This window comes from Vicugna pacos, chromosome 32 (assembly GCF_048564905.1).
Source record: "Vicugna pacos chromosome 32, VicPac4, whole genome shotgun sequence".
Classification (NCBI taxonomy): Eukaryota; Metazoa; Chordata; class Mammalia; order Artiodactyla; family Camelidae; genus Vicugna; species Vicugna pacos.
The window spans coordinates 8,526,737-8,545,266 of record NC_133018.1 but is presented as its reverse complement, the minus strand read 5'-3'; the positions used below and the strand labels follow the sequence as shown (position 1 = coordinate 8,545,266).

At 48.4% G+C, this 18,530-nt stretch overlaps 1 protein-coding gene across 1 annotated transcript in view; it reads left to right on the top strand.

Annotated features, from left to right (window-relative positions):
• The window catches only part of MYO18B (myosin XVIIIB), a 203,042-nt gene extending 202,008 nt beyond the window's left edge, over positions 1-1,034 (top strand). The window contains exon 43 of the mRNA XM_072952829.1: positions 726-1,034. The gene's annotated coding sequence lies outside the window, so the exon portion shown is untranslated. The remainder of the gene's footprint in view (positions 1-725) is intronic.
• Positions 1,035-18,530: the final 17,496 nt, after the last annotated feature.

Sequence of the window (18,530 nt, the reverse complement as noted above, 5' to 3'; positions counted from 1 at the left end):
CTAGAGACTCAGTACTTGGAGAGTCCCCTCAGCCCATCAGAAAGCCGTTGCCCCTTCCGTGAAGATGGGCTTGGACAGGATCAGAGCAAATTAATTTGACTTAACATGGCCTTCTCTCCACTCTCAATTACCGAGGAGAGATCTGATATTCATTTACATTATTATGCTCTCGGGGACACAGAACGCAGTTTCAAAGGCCAAGTAAAGGGCACATGTCCGGAAGGGGAGCAGTCCTTAGCAGACGTCGTTGTCACAGAACATCTTGTCTCTGCCAGTTTTTTTTTAAAGTTCAGCTCCCCTGCCCTGCTCCCAGCAGCACTCACCGTGATAACAAAGCGCCTGCCTAAAAATCTCCTCCGCCTTTGACTTGCACGCTGGAGTCCTTAGCTCAACAACATGGCCCCGTTCTCTGTGAGGCAGATGTATTATGGGGTTCAGAACCACACAGGCCCCCAGAGCTCAGTTCCTCTCAGTAGCTGGCCATGAGTCCTTGGGCAAGAGATGTAACGTTGCTCAGCTTCTGTGTTCTCAGCTGGAAAATGGGGCTAATGTTACCAACTACCTAAAGTAACATGACACATAAGACCGTAGCCCAGAGCCCACACCCAGTGGCTGCGGCACATGTCAGGTTGTCCTGCCCTTGGAAATGGTGGCCCTGTGGGTTCTCTGTCTCAGGTTCCCTCTACTCATTTCCCTTCTGTCCCCTCCACTCTCATTCCTCTCAGTGGCATCGCTGCGGTAACGCCACCTGGGAATGCGGGACTCTGGGGCTCCATCACCAAAACTCACGTCCTGTGTCCGTGTATCAGCTCTGACCTGCGCTTGTTTCCAGCGTCCTGAGATGCCCTGCCCTCAAAGACTTCCCACCTCCACGACTGTCCAGAGGGAGACCTGCTAGACCTCTCCAGGGGCCCTGAGTCCAGAGCCAGCATGGCCTCCCTCAGGAGGCTGAGGTGCCCAGTAGAGGTGCATCCTGTAGGGCATGGGGCTCCCAGCACACTAGGTCTGTACAAAATAAAGCATTGGCTCCTTGGTGTCTGTGCTTTCTCTCTGTTCTGTGATCATGTTACCTGGGACTCTGGGGAGTTGATGGGGTGCAGGGGTAGAAAGGTTCTGAGGAAGCGAACCAACCCAAGCTGTTTGTCATTTCAGATGCACAGTTATTTCTCACCTTATGTGTCTACACGCAATGGCCTTACGTCGTTTCACTTGGCCAGGTTCAGCTTAAGTTGTCACCTCCTCCAGGAAGTCTTCCCGGCTACATCAAACTGAAATAAAGGCTCTTTCTCCACTCTCCCTTAATTGCTATGTTTATCTCTATCGTATTTCCCTACCTGCATTGTGTGTAGATGTGAAAGCATTCAAGGAGTTTTGATGAATGAATGAATGACAAATCCACAGAACGAGTCAGTGGCCCATACACCTTGAATGCCCATGACACACAGACATGTATGCATCCCTGCAAATCCATCCACAGAAGCATTCCAGAACCCATGACCATCTGTTCCACAGCCCCTCGCACACCTCCTCACATACACCCCATACCCTGTACCAACACAAATGCACACATGGACCATAAACAGCACTTGCAGAGGGACACTGGCAGCCTGGACACCTGCTTTTTCAAACATCCTTGCAGTGTCAGTAACACTATAGGCTGCTGTTCACTGACCACATAGTGTGTGCTGGCCGCCGTGCTGGGCTTTTACATGGGGCCTCTCACTGAGACTTTACAAAAAGTCCCAAGAAATAAGTGCACATACTAGTCCCTTTTTACAAAGGCAGAACTAGCTTATGCCTACATTAGGAAACCTATGCTGCTTCCCTTTCAGTTCCCGGTGGCACAGACCCCATGTCCTCCCCCATGTGAACCTCTGTTCCCAGGCCGCTTCCCTCTGGTGCACCCAGTCACAGCTCCCATCAGGGGAGGGAAAGGCCTGTTGGGATCACTGGTGTGTTCATTTGCCGGGGCTGCTGTAACAGAGCACCTAGCTTTGTGAGGTGACATCAACCGCAGAAACCTAACTGTCTTGAAGTTCTGGAGGCTGGAAGTCCAAAATCAAGGTGTAGGCGGGGTTGGTTCCTTCTGAGTATCTTCAGGGCCCCCTCTTGGCTTGCATGTGGCTGTCTTATCCCTGTCTCTACATCCTCTTCCTCCTGTGCTTGTCTGTCTCCATGTCCAAATCTCCTTTTGTGAGGACATGGTCATATTAGGCCCACCCTCTCCTCATCTTAACTTGATTACCTGTGCCAAGACCCTAGATCCCCAGATAAGGTCACATCCAGAGTTACTGGGGGTTAGGGTATCTTTGATGGGGAAGGAGTTGAGGGACACAGTTCAAGCCATAACAACTTACCAGTTGGTGCTCACTCCAAGAAGGGGAGATCTCAGCTATGAGCATCCTCCCCAGAGGTTCTGGGTAGAAGTGGGAAGGGGAGGAGAGATGGGGCAGAAGGGAAATTCACTGGCTGCCCTCCCTGGAAGACCTTGCCATCTCCCTGTCTTTCTAGTGGGGCAAGTCAGTAGAACAGTGGACTGTGTTTCCTTGGATGCAGGAACGTTCTCCCGCTTGGTGAGTCAATAGACAAATCCATCGTGTATTTATATGTATTCAAGGAGCATTGACCACTAGCCTACTATTCACAGGAGTGGCCCCAGATCACAGGAGAGAGCTGGGACATGAGGGGACATCCAGGATCCCTGCAATGAATCAGAGGCCCTGGCAATCCAAAGCTAGCCGACATTGGGGTGGAAGGTAAGGGTGGGAACAGACACGGCCGTGGTCTTCCTGTGGTGAGACCCACGGAGTCTTGAAGCCTTGGAGAAGTCACTCACTGGGCCTCAGGCTCCTCATCTCAGCAATGGGAAGAATAGTTATTAGAATCTAATGGGCTTTGCGAAAGTGTAGCAGGCTGCATCAGTCTGCTGGAGCTGCTACAACAAAACACCAGGGGCTAGCAGGGCTTAAACAACAGGGATTTATTTTCTCCCAGTTATGGAGGCTGGAGTCTAAGACCGAGGTGTCTCAGGTCTGGCCTCTCTCCTTGGCTGGCTGACAGTCGCCTTCTTGCTGTGTCCTCACTTGCTCTTTCCTCTGTGCCCACACATCCCTGGTGTGTCTCTGTGTCTGATGCCAGGCAGGGTGGATTGGGGCCCGCCCTCAGGGCCTCACTTGAACTTAATCACATCTTTAAAGGTCCCATTCTGAGGTTATGGGTCTTAGGTCTTCAACATACAAATTTTGTATCAGTCACAATTCAGCCCATGACACTCGCTGTGCAAAAGAAGGTGGCGATTTAATTTATTAATAATAATTATTAATCACGTAGTGATTGGATAAACATGTCCCAAGCTCCCAGCTTGGTCTGCAAAGGCAAGTATGGAAATCAGGGAAAGATTCCCACTGCCTTCCTGGCAGTTTTAGGGCCTGGAACCTGTGCGTTTCCATGAGCTTCTCCTCCTGTGCCAGCAGGATTACTCATCCAGCCAATATTCGTTGAGCACCTGCTAAGCTGCAGGTACTGGTCCCCACATGGGGGAGTCCACGGAGAGCAGGCAGAGCCGCTCTGGAGGCAACATCCTTGCTGGGAAGACAGACAATAAGCAAGAAAACACATTGTCAGTGAGACGTGCTATAAGGGAAAATAAAAGATGAAATTATCTTGTAAGCTTCCTGTTAAAATTTTTCTGGACATTTATTTTATGAAGTACCTTTTTTTAAAGGAAGAAACCTGTCATTATTCATCAGTGCTGTGTGAGCGATGCACTCAGAAAGGTTAAACCCAAGTCATAACCGCAAAGCTTTCATCATTGTGCGGCAGGAAACAGAAACCCTGAAGATGCTCATTAAAAGTCAAATCAATAATAACAAAACCAACAACCCAACCCCAAAATAGGCAGAAGACCTAAACAAGCAATTCCTCGATGACATACAAATGGCCAAAAGGCACAAAAAAGGTAATCAGTATCTCTAATTATCAGAGAAATGCAAATCAAAACTACAATGAGGTATCACCTCACACCAGTCAGAATGGCCACCATTCGAAAGTCCACAAACGATCAAGGCTAGAGAGGGTGTGGAGAAAAGGGAACCCTCCTACACTGTGGGTGGGAATGCAGGTTGGTGCAGCCAATATGGAAAACAGTATGGAGATGCCTCAAAAAACTAAAAATGGACTTATATGATCCAGCAATCGCACTTCTGGACAAACATCCAGAGGGAACTTTAATTCAGAAAGATACATGCATCTCAGTGTTCATAGCAGCACTATATACAATAACCAAGGCATGGAAACAACCTGAATGTCCATTGACAGATGACTGGATAAAGAAGTTGTGGTATATTGATACAATGAAATACTACTCAGCCATATGAAATAATGAAATAAAACCATTTGCTGCAACATGGGTGGACCTGGAGACTGTCATTCTAAGTGAAGTAAGCTAGAGAAAGAAAAACACCATATGATATCATTTATATGTGGAATCTAAAAAAAAGACAAATGAACTTATTTACAAAACAAACAGATTCACAGACATAGAAAACAAACTTATGGTTACCAGGCTGGGGTAGTGGGAAGGGATAAATTGGGAGTTTGAGATTTGCAGATACCATTATATATAAAGAAGATAAACAACAAGGTCCTACTGTGCAGCACAGGAAATCACTCAATATCTTGTAGTAACCTATAATGAGAAAGAATGAAAACGAATGTATGTGAGTATACGTATGGCTGAACTATTATGCTGTACACCAGAAATTGACACAACATTGTAAACTGACTACACTTCAATTAAAAAAAAAAGTCAATTCAACATCCCAGAAGATGACGGTTGTCCCCCTGCCTCTTGAGTCCCACAACCCAACCCAGCCTGTCACAGGAGACACTGACCCAACTTGGTGGTCCTCCCTGCAAGCTGACTCCAGAAATTCTAATGTGGCTCCTCAGGTCCCATCCACGGCAAGCTCAGCCCAGGACCCAGTGCAGGAAGCACCTGGCAAGCCTTCACTTCTGCCACGTCGGCTCCTCGGGGAAGCTAAATGGCTCACGCCCTGGGCTCTGCCATTCCCTCCCAAGTTCCCCTGCCAGACCTCTGTCAGTTCGTCTCTTTCTGGGCCCTCCTTTACTCATCTGTGGAATGAGGCTAGAACTGGTCCCAGCCTCCCTGCATCCTGTGAAAAAGTGAACTCTTGGGAAGCACTTGGCACATGCCTGGCACACAGTCAGCCCACAGCCAACAGTGGCACCATTGACCTTTGGGCTCAGAGGCACTTCTCCCTGACGCCCGAGTCAGAGGTTCCATCTACATGGCTGGGCCCCGCTGTGACTTCCCTGTCAGCAGAGCCAAAGTGATTTCAGAGGGGAGGCTATTGGAGGTCACAGATCCAGGTGGACGGAGTGGCCACCCCAAATGTTTCCTCTTGATTTTCCAAGCCCTGGGGTCATTTTTAGCAGTGCATCCAGGTCTTAAAAAAAAAAATTAGGCTCAGGATTAGAAGAAATCCTCATGGTAATTTTACAGGTGAGGAAAGGGAGGCTCAGAGATGGAAGAGATCTGTCCCAAGACACTCAAAGGCATTTCTGAGTCTAGAACTCAATTTAATATTTCTTGATTTAATAAATATTTATTGACCTTTCTACCACCCCATGTCCAGGGCACTGAGAATAAAGCTGAGACTGGGATGGGCGGAGGGCCTACCTTCGTGAAGCTTACGGTTTCCTGGAGGAGACAGGTAATAAATTTGCAGATATATACCTCGGCCGGGCCAGGTTACCTGATGCCCCGTCAGTTGTCTACCTGCTCCAGGTCATCCTCCCTTGTCTGCACCGTCCCAGCCCTGCCCAGATCCCTCCCCAAGCCATCAGAGACCCAGCCCTGTCCCAAGGCCCCTGGCTGTCTGCACAGTTCAGGGCTAAGGAATTGAGGTTTTGCTTTCTTTCCCAAACCCAAAGATTGAAAGTGGGAAGAGCAGGAGAGGGGAGACTTGTGGCAGCAGGAGAGGCAGGTGCTGAAGAGCGTCACATATGGCCTCGGGAGGCTTTAGATGTGATTAATGGCCTGGCTGAGCTCCCACTGCTGTCTTTCAGAAATGATGGGCAGCCTAAGCTGTGTTCCCACCCCCAGACCCGGATATTTATTTACCTGTCAGTGTGGGCAGCAGCCTTCAGAGCACGGGGACAGATGCTCAGCGGCAGGCCTGGTGACCAGGTGAGACAGTGACGTTGTCACGTTTTGTTAAGAACCATTACAGCTCCCACTCCTCTTACGCCTGCAAGGAGCGAGGCACTGTGCTTGGTGGTACTCAGACATCACTTCTGGGAGTTGGGGGTGGTCTGCTGCCTTGTCAATCACTCCACACATTCTACACATACAAGAAAAAGTCTTAAATGACTCCGAGCACTGCTTTGTAACCAGCTGCATGCAGGCTCGTTAGCCCTGGGCACAATCAGGCTCAGAGCACGTGCCTTCAGCTTGCAGAGCTCGGGGTGGTTGGGTTAACCCTGTCCATTTCCCAGCTCCCGTCTAAAGTCTGTGGTCCTCGTGCTCTGGCTGTAAAGGGGAGGGGGACACAGCTGCACTTGCCTGAAGCCCTTGGCCTTCCCTCAGCCCCAGCTTATCCCCAGGAGGAGTCTGCAGCAGGAGGAGGGTGGATGCTGGGAATGGGATCCTTTAAGGCCCAGTGGCGTCACCCCTGGTGAACTGAGTCCATTGACGACAGCTGACTCTGAACAATGAAGTAAATAACAGTTCTCCACTGCTCAGTGTGTGGGGAGAGGGAAACGAGCGAGGCAGCAGGCAGCAGGCGGCAATGAGAGGCAGGGGGATTGAATCAGGCGTTGGCATTCAGAGAGGACATGAGGAGTGACCAGGGAATCTGGGATTTGAACCCAGCTCTGACCCAAACCCAGGCATTCTTGGTAATAATACCATGAGCCAAGCTTGGTGGTATAGACAGTGCTTTCCTACAAGATCGGCTAGGAGAACAGGCCTGTGGATTGTACCACTTCACCTTCGCTGTCTTCCTCGGACCAAACTAAGCCAGCCTTGCCGGCTCTGTCTGGATGTCGAGGGACCCAGACTCTAGGAACAGACTTGGATTTATTCCTGTCTTTGCCCCCTTTTAAAGCTGTGACTGAGCAGTTTTTTAAACTCCTTGAAGCCTTGGTTGGAAGAGGAGACTCTGGTTTTTAGAGCTTGTCTGATCCCATTTTATAGATGGGGAAACTGAGGCTCAGCAAAACCAAGAGACTGACCAAGTCAGCAGTGAAGGAGCTGGGATCGGAGTTGAGAGACCCTGACTTCTACTAGTTCCATGTTCGCTGGCCTCCTGCCAAGCCCATGGCCTAGTCTTCCGGCCAGTTTGGAGAGGGGCTGAAAGGGGATTCCAGCTCTGTCACAGGCAGAGACCCCCCTCAGCAAGGGCCCTGCCCCAACAGTGGTTCACCTCTGTTGTCAGCTCTGATCCCACACAGCCCCCCTCAATGATGGGATGGAGTTGGGGGGATAGCTCCATGGGCAACCAGCTTCTTTCCTCTGTTTGAAGGAACCCAGTTTCATGCCTAATAGGTCGAGTGATTTATACCAAATTGCTGCAGCATGAGAAGCCATCAGATAGATTTAAATCTCCAGAAAAGAAAGTAACAGTTCACCCTTGCTACTGGTGGTTCATTGGATATCTCAGTCAGAGCGGGTTGGTGCCATGGCCTATGGCCCATGATCTGTTGCCCACCATCCCTATGCATAGGCATCCCTAAGGTGGGTTTGGAAGATGGGGACCACCTGGGAGGGGCATACAGGGCTGTTCTCTGAGGCCACAGAGCAGACACAGCTGGCAGGGCCTCGCTGGTACCAATGCATTGGACTGGCTCATTATTTTTCATAGGCAGAAACAGGACCAGAGAGGGAACATCTGTTGCCCAAAGTCACATAGCAAACTGAGAGCAGACCTGAACCTATGGTTTTTCCCTTCAATTCTTGCTGCCGCTTGGAGCTGGAGAGAAATGATTTGAGGCTAATCCAGTCTCTGGAAGGATTGGGGAGCCACTCAGGGTGACCAACCACCCCGCTTTGCCTGGACTGAGAGTGCTTCTGGGACCCAGGACTTGCAGTGCCAAAACTGGGAATATCTCAGGCAAACCAGAACAAGGTGGTCACTCAGGAGATCTGGCAGGTGACAGGTGACAGATGAGAAGCAGGTGCATCTCTGCCTTCCCTGGGGCTCCTCTGCCTCACGCCTTCCTAGCCAGGAGGGACCAAGGGATAGTGGCTTCCTATACCTTCTGTCTGCCTTCAGGATGCTGTCATCCTGGCTCTGCGCTGGGAATGCAGGCACGGACCCATTTTTTTTACAGATGAGGACACTGAAGCTCAGAGAAGGGTATGCCCCTGGGCACCCAGCGAAGACAACAGCCTGAGTCAACACCCCCACTGGGTGTCAGGCAGGCCTGGCTTTCGGTGCCAACCCCAACCAAGTATAACTCACCTGGGGCACTTCTCAGCCTCCATTTTCTCACCTATGAAATGGAGACAATGACCTCTGTCAGCTTCCTCCTTGTAATGAATAAAGGAGACAGCATGTGTGAAAGCACTCAGCATGGGGCCCGACACATAGTAGGCCCTCAATAATGTCAATTTCTCTTTATTTCCCTGTATCTTTCTCCCAGCCTCCCCATACAAAGTCTTTCCGAGTGAGTTAAAGGATGTGCTTAAGGACTGTTTTTTGGGAGCCCAGCGGAGCTATTCTCTGCAGCCGAGTGGGGACTATTTACATCTTTTCTAAAGGCAAATGATTTCCTTGAGATGCCGAATTAGTTCCCAAGCAGCCTTCAGGCTGTCTTGTAAATACATAGATCTGAGTGTTAATGGAGCCTCTGTTTGTCCAGCAACCCAGAACAGAGATGCTTGAGGGCTATAAATACCAGGGCTGTGTTTCTCCCAGCCAGAAATTCCTCTCACTCCTGCTGTCTCTCTCTTCAGACGCTCACTCTTGTTCAGTCATGAAGTCATTCAACAAGCACTTACTGAGCACCTGTTATGTGCCAGGCACTGTGCTGGGCACAGGAGCAAAAGGGGCTGGGTCCTGCCCTCATGGCACTTATAGTCCAGTGACTACAAGGCTCTTAAGTGTCAACTCTTAAGTGCTTGGTGCGTACAAAAATAATGACAATCATAATAACAATAGCTCATATTTCTTTTTTTAACTGACATCAGCTTTGTAGGCAGTGAAATGCTCAGATCTGAAGCCTGCTATTCCGTCTGTTTTGATGGCTCTCTAACCAACACTGAGTCACCCCAGAAGGTTCTTTCATGCCCCTTTCTGGTCTGTAAAGCTGTTGATCTCTCCGTCAGTCTGAAGCAGAGCCTTGCTTGGTTGTAGGTTTTTCCCTTTCACCACTTTAAATGTATCGTGCCACTCCCTTCTGGCCCACAGAGTTTCTGTTGAAACACCAGCTGACAGCCTTGTGGGAGCTCCCTTATATGTTATTTGTTGCTTTTCCCTTGCTGCTTTTAATATTCTCTCTTCATCTTTAATTTTTGCCACTTTAGTTACAATGTAAGAGGCTTACAAGCCTCTTTGGCTTCATCCTGTTTGGGACTCTCTGAACTTCCTGGACTTGGGTGACTGTTTCCTTTCCCAGGTCAGGGAAGTTTTCAACTATTATATCTTCAAATACTTCTCAGGCCCTTTCTCTCTCTCTCCTCCTTCTGGGACCCCTACAATGCAAATATTGGTGCACTTGATGTTGTCCCAGAGGTCTCTTAAACTGTCCTCATTTCTTTCCATTCTTTTTTCTTTTCTCTGTTCCGTGGCAGAGATTTCCACTACTCTGTCTTCCAGCTCACTGATCCCTTCCTCTGTATCATTTAATCTACTGTTGATTCCTTCTAGTCTTTTTCATTTCAGTTATTGTACTCTTCATCTCTGTTTGGTTGTTTTGTATATTTCTAACTCCTTGTTAAAGACTTCTGACTTCTCACTCTGCATCCATTCTTCTTCCGAGTTCTTTTATCCTCTTACGATCATGGCCCTGCACTCTTGCTCAGGTAGACTGCCTGTCTCCACTTCACTTAGTTCTTCTGGAATTTTATCTTGTTCCCTTGTCTGGAACATGTTCCTCTGTCACCTCATTTTGCCTAAGTAGCTGTTTATTTTTTTTTATGTATCTGGTAGGTTAGTTACGTTTCCTGATCTTGGAGAAGTGACCTTCTGTAGGAGATGTCCTGTGTGTCCCAGCAGTGCACTCCTCTATTGTCACCCAAGTTATATGCCCTAGGGGATCCCCTGTGAAGGCTGTGTGAGTCCTTCTGTTGTGGCAGGCTGACTCTGAGGGCTGTCTCATAGACTTGGTCGTGACCCCTGGTTGACTGCCAGGCCCTACCTGGTACAGAGGCTGCCAGTTGTGCTAGCTGGTGAGATCTGGTCACTAAGCAGCTGACTGCAGAAGCTCAGTGGGCCCTGGGCTAGCGCTGGCTCACTGGTGGGCAGAGTCAGGGCCTGGAGTCTGACTTCAGGGTCTGGGCGTTGCAGGGAAATGGGATGCAAGAGAATGGTCATGTCCCAGTTCTCGGGCGAGTCCCTGGGATGCGCCCTGCCAAGTGAAGGTCCTTGGCTTCGCGCAGGAAAGAATCAAGAGGAAGCCATGGTAGAGGGAAAGCAAGTTTCTTCAGGGAGATACACACTCCGTAGACAGAATGTGGGCCGTCTCAGAAGGCAAGAGGCGAGAGGCCACAGGGTGCAGGGTTGTTAGTTTTTATGGGTTCGGTAATTTCCTGTGCTGACAGTGGGAGGATTAGTCCAGCTATTTTGGGGGAGGATCTGGGATTTTCAGGAACTGGGCCACTGGCCACTTTTTGACGTTTTATGGTCAGCCTTGGCACTGTCATGGGGCCCATGGGAGTGCATTTAGCAGCTAGTGTATTGCAGTGAGCACATCCTAACAAGGGTCAAGTTCTGCTGGAAGTTGGATCTTCCACCGTCTTGGTTCTAACCAATTAACTTATCCTCAATTGCTGTGTCATTCTTTTAATGGTTGTGCCCTGTCCCCTTCCCTCCTATCTCATGAAGGTCCCAGAGCTGGTGTCAGATCACTGAGGGGGATGGGAGGATGGCTTCTGACACACTTATGAACCAGGTCCAGGGTATCACAAAGCTTGTGGTGGCCTGCCAGTGAGCAGGGCCAGGGACTGGCTGGTGCCAGGGCAGGGTCTGGCCTGCTGTAGGCAGGCTGAGTCTGCAGGCTTTTAGATTGTGGCTTTCTTGTGTCTGGTGTCTGACCTCTGGTGGGTGAGGCTGGTCCAGAGCCTGGAGCAGGATCCCTGGAGGGCAAGGCCAGGGCGCTGGGATTCTGGGACTGGTGGATGCAGCTGGGTCCTGGGCCCTCTGGTGGGCAGAGCCATGTCCAGGGGCGGCTGTGGGCTCATGAGGTCTTTAGGCACCCTGACTACTGATGGGCGGGGTTGAGTCCCTGCCCAGTTAGTTGCTTGTCCGGAGGCGTCCCAACACCGGTGCCCCCACGTGCTGTCAGGTGGAGCTAGGTCTTGGCGCTCATGAGCTGGACAGAGGCTCCCACCAGGGGCTCCAGCATCAGTGTCGATGGTGCAGTTGTTTATCAGAGTGGTTGTGATCTCCCCACATTGCAAGCAAGGAAGCTCAAGAAGGTGTGAATAGAAATGTGGTGAGGAAGAGAAGACTTCCATGAGGGGGTTGACTGTGCAGGGCCTGTCCCCAGTTGTCAGTCAAATCCTGTAGGTCTCCAGGGTGACACCCCAGCCCCAGCCCAGAGAACTACGCGTTCATCCAGACACGATGGCAGTGAAGAGCAGAAGTCACCGATCCGGAGACCCAAGGAGGGTCTTAAGAGCAGCAAAAGGCAGAGAGTGAAGTGAGTGAAGGAGGGACAGTAATTTAATTCAAATGCAGTTGCTTCGAGGATAGTAAACACAGCCTCTGGATTTGGAAAGATTGCGTGGAGACGGTGCACTTTCAAAAACAGGCCACTCCAGAGTCCCACGTCTCATTTGCCATTTATTTAGGTGTCAGGGAGCACAGTACATTTATTTAAAATGAAATAATGAGTGTGAAAGCGTTTTGTAAACTTTACAGCGCTTGGCAAATAAAAGACAATGATTATTTTGCAAGCGTAATGTGTGTCTGACAAAATGTCATACACGTTTCATAAAGGCAGAGCTGTGACCGTTCTGTTCAATTCTGAGTCCCCAGGGCCCAGCTCTGGGAGACACTAATGCATACTTGTAGGACAGGTGAATGGCTGACTGAGGGAATGAAGCATCCCAGGGCTGGAATCCAGAGGTGTGTGTCTGCATTCTGACCACACCTCCAGGTGGGCCTTGGGCAAGTCACTTCACCTCTCTGGTCCATGTTTCCTCATCTATAACCGTAAAGCGGCCTTATAGAGCTGCCCCAAGAATTCAGTGGGAAAATGCATGTTAAGTACTAGGCACGGTGCCTGGTATACAGCAAGTGCAAAAGCGCAGCAGACCCTCTTTTGCATTGCAAAGCCACAATCCAGACTACATGCATTGAAGCTTCCAAATTTACAGCGCAGCTGTCTTTGCAAAGCCATTCTGAATCAATGCTTGAGTTGATTTCAGTTCTTATCAGAAATGGCCTCAGAAAAACAATGCTGTTTATCTCTGGTGGGAAATTAAATTATAAAACCAATCAACAGGGTGAATACCACCCAGCGGGCCATGGCAATGGGTGCGTGGAAGTTGATGGGCCATTGTTAAATGCACAGTCCCTCCTACAGAACTGCTCTAGAAACACGATCGGGGGCGGCGGGGAACACGAGCCGTTTATCTGTGGCTGGAGATGGGCTCACAGAGGCACCAGTGGCATCATAACTATACACTGCAAGTATGCAGGAGAAGCTCCAGGGTCCAGTCGGAACCCTGGTGTGACGGGGCAGGGTGGCCTCCTCAAAAGAGTTTTGACACGTGGACTACCTGCGGGAAGGGTTCTTGGAGCTCAGACACGCCACAGTCAGTCTGGAGAAGCTATTTGAGGTTCCCTTTTGCAGTCCTTCCTCTGCAGGTGTTGGGTGAATGGACAGTGAGGAAGAGTGTAACAGATGTGTTTGAAAGGATGAGGGCTGTTCAGTAGTGAGGAGGGGACGAAGAGCTCCCATCTCAGTGTGTCTGAATTTTCCGGGCAAGGTACAGTGGGAACGAATCCAGGAGGCAGAAGAACAACATGATCCTGGCACTTTTCAGTTCTTGGCAAGTTTCTCACTGTGCCTCACCTTGAGTTTCCTTGTCTATACAATGAGGACAATCAGAATCCTTAGTTTCCTGGCTGTTTGCATGAGTTGTGTCAGAACAGTGTTGGGCTCATAGAAAATGTTCAGTACATATTAGATACTCTTATTTTTGCTCATGGGCAGTAAGAAAGGGGCTCTGAGAGAGTCCAGAACTTAAAGGGCTCCTGTGTAGGGTCTGAAGTTGGAGAAGATTGGGTAGAAAAGTTGCCAGGAATAGTTACAAACTGGGTGGAAGAAAGAGTGTTGAAGATAAACCTGGATAGCTATGAAGTCCAAGGGCAGGTACAGTTGTGAGAAAGGGAGGTGAGAGTGAGCAATCAGGGAACACAGAAAGTGTTCTAGGCTTGTGCAATTAACAAGGCTTGGAGACAGACCAAAACAGAAAAACTACCATTTATTGAGCATCTCTCTTTCAGATGCATGCTGGGTATTTCATGTACAGGGTGTTACTTAATTCTCCCAGTGGGCAGGATATAGATCACTGTTCCATCTCACAGTGAGAAAACAGGGAACTGAGAGGTGAACTGCATTGCCAAAGTCACGTAACTCACGAGTGGAGAGACAGGGGCTGAATCCAAGTCTATCTTTACTGCAGTTTTCTTCCTAAAAAGAAAAAGTTTCATTATAAAGTAAGACCTATCTATGGGAAAAAACGATTACCAAAACATAGGCATTGAAAAGTGTTTCCTTCCCGCTTCCGCCCTGGTCCCCCCGCCCCCTGCCCCCGCCGGAGAAAACCTCTCCTGATGATTTACGTTCGCCTTTCCAGAGATATTTTTTGTGCACAGACAAGCATGAGTGTAAGGTACACAGATTTTAAAATAATTTTTAAAAACACGATTAGAGCACATTAAATAAATGTTTCTGTACTTTACTTTTTGTAATTAAAAATACACCTTGGAGGTTGTCCTGTATCAGCATAAAGAGGGTCCCCGGAATATGCCCCTGCCTGAATCAACCATAATTTCTTACCAGTCCTGCTTGGTGGACATTTAGACATTTTCCAGGCTTTTGCTTCTGTAATTTCGTGATGAGCATCCTTGAATATACCTCCAAATGTCTGTTTGCGGTCGTTTGTAGGCTGCATTCTTAATGGTTCAGTCAAAAGATTAAGTTCATTTTTGGTTTATTTTAGTAGATGTTGGTAAAGTCTAAAACTCATGTGGTTTCCCACAAATCTAGAGCTTCCTCTTCTCCGTTGTTGGCTCTGCTGGAGGTTGGCTTTTTAGGAGTTAAAGGCAAATTTGGGGCCTAGAAATCCTTCCAACTTGGCTGCAGGGTACTTTGAGATGGTTTCGATCATTTCACACATTATCTTCTTATAGACTAAGAAGGGTCATCCCCACTGATAGTGTTGGTTACCAAGGGTCCAGGTGGCAGTTCACTAATCCCTTGTTAATATTGTGTCTGATATTGCCCCGTGGCTGTTTAAACAGGAAAGATGGGACTAATGGCTCTATATTATCAGCCTCATTCCCTCCCCTCATCGACAGAGGAGAATTTTGCCATTGTTTGCCCAAAATTCCCATCCTCCCTCCTCTGGTCCTCAAACATTGATTATGCAGAAAGAAGGAGAACTCAGTAGGGGAAGAGCCAAGAGGTGAGGTTGGAGAGATTTATTTAGAGGGGGAAAAAAAGTGAGCCAAAGAAGAAGGGAGAAGAGGAAAAATTGATAACTTGAGTGTTGAGTGGTTGAGATTAAGAATTGAGAATTGTAGGAAGCTTAGGAAGGAAATCACGCTGGGGCAGCTACCAGATGGGAGAATAAGAGAAATGGAAAAAGGAGTTTTAAACGTGATGCTGTGATTTATGAATTGGGTGTCTCCTTGAGAGAGGTAAGTAAAGGAACTGCATTTTTTATACCTTTTCGTTGCTGGACTGTGTTTCTTTGAATGTCAGGCTGCTTTAAAACCAGACCACTTGATGCCCCAAGATTTACTCATTATCCTCATCACCACTGCTACCACCACAAAGCACAGCATGAGTGTTTTACACAGTTTTTTTAAATGACAAGGTAGGTAATATTGCTATCCCTATTTTACAGAGGAAGGAACCCTGGCTAAATGGGGTTCATTTTGCCCACAGCCTCATGGCTGGTGCCAGGATTGGGCACACCCCTTTGTGTCAATATCAGAAGCCCAGGCTCAAATCCCTGCCATCCTGGTTAGCATCTCATTAATGTAATCTGTGTTAATATAGGGATGTGCCTAATTTGTACAATATGCCTTTCAGCCTTTTGGGGGTGAGCCCCAAATTCATGGTCACCTAAAATTTTCCTGGAGAGCTGAAGTGTATGTCCTAGGGGAGAGTGAAATATTAACTCTTGAGAACTTCAGAAAGGATCCCAGGGCTGGAGTGCACTGTGGTTAATAGAAATCACAGTGTAGCCACATGCAGGCAAGGAGGTCTACTGATGCTCAGAAAGGGTGAAATCCAGGTGCAAAGAGATGAGACCACAGAACTGGACAGGGACCGGCTCATGAAGGGGTTTGAATGCCAGGCTAAAGGATTTGGTTTTGTGATAAAGACATGAGAAGTCTTTGAGAGGTTTTGAGTAGATTTTCCTTCTAAGAAAAACACCCGGCTCTAAAGAAGGTGATACATCAGAGAGGGTTGCAAGGAAGGGTTGAGGGCCAGTGGAGACATGGTTGCAAAAGCCGGGTAAGAGATGATGTTAGGTGAACTCAGAGAGGAGGTGACACAAAAGGTGATACTGAAAAGTAACTGAATGAGGAGGTGGAGTAAAAGGGTGGATGCCAGATTACCTCTGAGGTTTCTGGTCTTGGTGACCACTATTATCCCAGGTCACTGATTAATATCAGCCCAGAGCAGGGAGTCCCAGGCCATATGCAAATTCTGCAGGCCCACGAGATGTCACCTACTCTCCAGGGCTCCCACTAAAGAACCTGTGTCGTCGTCCACATTGCCTCATGCAGATGTTCACAGCTGCATTTCTGCCTCCTTATTCTGCAGTCCTAGCTTCTGGAAGGAGACTGTCAGAACCTTACTCGGGTTCAATAAAATAAGCTGTGCCCACCCCATTCCAAGTCCTGTGTGCTCAGGTTCCCTGTCAGGGAATTCTGCCCATGTAACAGAGCCCCACGCCAGGGACGTGTGATCCCCTGTTACTGTGGTTAATTTGGATAAACATATGTTGGAGAAGCAGCAGAGAGGGAGCTCTCTTTGATGAATTAGAATGAGCCGTGTTGAAACTGGATCACTTGAGCTTCAGATTTGGAGACCACTTCCAGGGGCGCAGGGTGATGGAGAGAGCTGGCAGGCAGAGTTATGAAATTTCAAAGCACCAAGGATGCTTCAGGTTCCTTGAGGGGAATCCCCACATCACACTCGCTTCTTCCAAGTTGGCAGGTGCACAGGGCCTGAGTCCAGAGATCTGACCTCAGGGTCTCATTTTTCCCCTCTATAAAAGGTAAGGTGATAGTGTTTTCCATCTCTGGTATTTTGAGGATCTGGTGATATAATAACACATATAAGGTGCATTTAAGTAACACAAACTTCTGAGCATTACTTGTGTGCCAAGCACCACCAAGCAGTGATTGCTGAAGAGACCAGATTGATACCCTGTCTTCTTAGAGCATGCGGTCTAGTACATCATAAGCGCTTCACACCCGTGAGGCTTCCTGGCCTGGTGAGTATCAGACTCTATGCTAGAAGCTCTCATTTATAATCTGTGAGCCTCAGTCAAAAGCTAAGAGGTAAGCATCGTGTCAGCCTGATGTTTTTTTCTGTCTAGAACACTAAGTTCAGTTAGGGATGGGACTGACACAGTGCTCCATCCATCCCATTGTCTGCCAGGTCCTTAGTTACAGAGTACCACTGTGTAGCATAACGACCCTGCCTTGCGACTCAGGGAAAAGCTATCTTGTATCACTGGCTTTTCTCGTAACCTCATTACATGCTGTTTACCGATGTTGAGGAGAGCCGTGTTCTGGTCTAGGCCGGGGTTTTTGTAACCCGGAGCAGTAAAGAAGGACTTGTCTCCTCTAACCCTGTGAGAGTGAGGTTGCTAAGGAGACCATTGTCATATTAACTCAGTAAACACTGAGATGCTGATGACTCTAGTGAGGAAAGCTTTCTCTTTTGAGAGAGGAAAGTCTCTCCCTTTAGATCGAAGGGGAAAAGCCATCATAGAGATTGTCACCATCACGTTGGCAAAGGGGATCATGTCGCTTTGCAACCTTTTACCTTTCTGTTTGTCAGGAGACCAGAAAGGAGGCCAGGGAGGTGGAGAAACACCATTGCCATCTTTTAGCTAATCAAGAAATCCAGGTTCCCTGAAGTAACTTACCTCTGGAAACCTTGTGCCTAATATTTTAAAGCAAGTGAATTATTTTAAAAAGTAGGAGAAAATAAAGAAAAGCAAAATCAGGAGAGCCACTTGGGGAGAAAGTGCGTGCCTCTTCGTAGCTGGGTTCGAGAAGCAGGCTCCCGAAGAGGCGAGGGCTTGGATGGCAGGCTGGCTTGAAGATGCAGAGAAGATTCCACCCACCTGGAGGAACTGAGCCCATGCCTGAGATGAGCTCATTTTGCTTAAGACAAGTCGAGTGAAAGCATGCATCTGTTCCCTGATTAATCTAAGCAGACTTGGATTAATAAAAAGTGGCTGTGCATGCATGTCTTGCAATAAAAGATTTATTTGCCGGATGGAGATGATTGGTGAGATGAGTGAAGAGAACTCCAGCTCACTGGAGTCTGGAGTTCTACACTGCAGATATGGAGTGGATGGATCCAGGGTGGATCCAAAGCTGGGAGACCCTCCCCTGTGGTCGATTGAGAGTCTATTGTAAGTGCTGAGACTGGGTTTCAGTGAAGCCAAAATAGGAATCTGCTGAAGAACTTAGTGTCTCCATGGGCTGGGGTTCATGGAACCATAAACCCATGGATCACAGGGGCTGGATGGAAATGAAGGCCACACAATGAAGGTCTCACCAAACAATTTTAGTTTGCAGAAGAAAGGGCTGGGAGCCAGAAAGACTTGGTTACTTGTTCAAAGTCAGACAGGCCACAGCGAGAACCCAGGTGTTCTCACTCCTAGTCTGGTCTTCCTTTCACACCAGGAGAGTGTTGGTTTTTATTCGATGGTTTCAGGTGTCATCGAATTCACCCTTGGTTCTGGCATCATGTGATCACCCCTCCATTTAAGCCACATTTACGCTGACCGGATAAATCAAGTCCTGCCTCACATTTCTTCATTGCCTCCACTCTCACAGTCCTCAGCTTCTGGG